A 2,252-nucleotide genomic window follows, 5' to 3' on the forward strand; every position below is an offset into this window, starting at 1 on the left:
CCAGAGAGGATAGAAGGAGAATTGATGCTTTTGAGCTTTGGTGTTGGAGAAGAGTGCTGAGTACCATGGACTGCTAGGAAAACAAACGGATTCATCTTGGAGAGGGTTAAACCGGGCTGCTCCTTGGAGGCAAGGATTCTGAGGCTTCGTCTGAAATACTTTGGTCATGTTATAAGGAGAGACTGGTCCTTGGAGAAGGACATCATGCTTGGGGGGTGGAGGGACAGCACAGGAGCGGAAGGCCCTCTGGGAGGTGGATTGATTCGGTGACTGGGGCAATCGGGATGAGTGTTTCGGAGACAATGAGATTGGCACAGGACAGAGCAGAGTTTAGAGCTGTTGTACATAGGGTCCCTATGAGTTGCAAGCGACCCGACGGCACATAACAACAACAACAAATTGGCAATGGATAGTTGATTGACACTTTCTGTCACCATGATCATATTCTCCAACTACCAGTCTGTCTTTGTTTCCAATTTTTGCATTCTAGTCACCAGTTATGGTTAATGCATCTTGATTGCATAGTTACTCTGAGAGAGAAAGATACACATTCTCCTCCCATGTGGTTTACCACATCTGCAAACCTGCTGCGGGTTCAGGTATGAATCATTTTTCAACTCGGCACTACGCAACAACAACAAAATCATTTGAATTCTAGGAATTTTAAATTTTGTCTGACACAGAAAATATTTTTCAGCTCTCAGACTAATATTGCCCTTCTCAGATAATTGTATAAAGTCCCTGGGGCAGAGGGAAAAGTCTTTGAAAAGGAATTTTATTTCAATTCACCGTCTCAGGAAGCACAAAGGAATCTCGAACTTGGTTTTTCACACAACATCGCTTACTGGTTCCATAATTTTGGACAAAGTAACCAGTTTTCTTTAGCTCTCAATTTTCTCATCTCAAAAACATAACTAATAATAAATATACCTTAGAGCGTTACCAGGAAGCCTGCAGAAAACAGTACATGTAAAGCATCAATATGCCTTTCTCAACTCTGGTCAATTCTCTTCTCCATTCACTTCCTTTGCCCCAACTGCTCTTTCTTCTATCATCAGATTACCCCCAGAAGCCAAGCCTTTGGAGACAGGTATCCATAGGGCCACTGTGTTGCACAAATACAGATTGGCACCATTTGGCAATAAGATCTAACAGCTTTAAATGAAACCAAGCCCACTGCTGCTAAGTCACTTCAGACTCATGCAACACTCCATCCAGTTTCTGAGTCTGTAAATCTGGGAGGAAGAAGCTGCCCATCTTCCTCCCATAGAGCAGCTGGTGGCTTCGAACCACTGACCATGGAATTAGCAGTTCAACATCTAAGGTGTGGCACCACTCAAGCTCCTTCAGTTGTGCTTTGTAGGGGACCCATTTACATAAGCTATAGTATGATACTCCTCCCTGGGCTGGCCACATGTCCCATAACACGTTCCAACATAGGCACACGGGAGACTTAAGCATCTGATGTGCATCTTTCTACTTTTTTGTTTGTATCTGCTCCCCCAACACCAAAAGACCGAAATGGGTCAAATGACCAGTTGCAGGGTTTGTGTTCAGAGATACAATCTAAAATGAAATGGTCTCCTACAGAAATAAGGATACCAGGACCCTAAGGCCAATCAGTTTAGCTCAGTTGGAGTCTAGATATCAGGAGGAGTCTACACATGTACAGGTCTATCCTGGAAGAGGCCAGGGGTTATATGGGAATGGGTCACAGAACATAGGACCTGAGTATTGGGAAAAATCCATCAGGAATAAGCACAGAGCATGGGGTTGCATAAGTCATGCCTAACCCTTGTGAGCCACGCAGTGTAATAAGGCAGATGAGAGGTGGACCTCACCTGGAGCAAGGTGGACAGGTTGGTTCAGAGCAATAGTCTCAGACAGCAGCATCTATGGGCTAATCTTTAGTATAACATGTGTTTATAATAGGACAGTTCAACAAGTAAGAAGGTAGACTTTGTAATCAGACAAGCCTGGTTTCAAGTCCCTGCAGCTTGACTTACTGTGTTACAGGGGCGAGAAGTCTTTGGACCCCAGTCTACATTACATATATTATTCCATTTAATCTTCAAAATAGCACTATAAACAAGGTACCATTATTACCCCACTTCGTAGGTAAAGAAACTGAGATCCTCGTGAAATTAGATGCTGAAAGTAAAAAAAAAAAAAAAAGATAAGGGTTGGATCTGGAATTCAAACCTAGCTCTCTTTTAAAAAATTTTTTCCTTTCATTTTTTATTATTAATTTT

At 42.6% G+C, this 2,252-nt stretch overlaps 1 protein-coding gene across 1 annotated transcript in view; it reads left to right on the plus strand.

Moving 5' to 3' along the window:
- DNAH3 (dynein, axonemal, heavy chain 3) overlaps positions 1-2,252 on the plus strand; it is a 230,099-nt gene that overhangs the window by 164,992 nt on the left and 62,855 nt on the right. The gene's annotated exons all lie outside the window — the stretch shown is intronic.

Source organism: Elephantulus edwardii, unplaced genomic scaffold, assembly GCF_000299155.1.
Source record: "Elephantulus edwardii isolate Elephantulus edwardi_28Jun2011 unplaced genomic scaffold, EleEdw1.0 scaffold00117, whole genome shotgun sequence".
Classification (NCBI taxonomy): domain Eukaryota; kingdom Metazoa; phylum Chordata; class Mammalia; order Macroscelidea; family Macroscelididae; genus Elephantulus; species Elephantulus edwardii.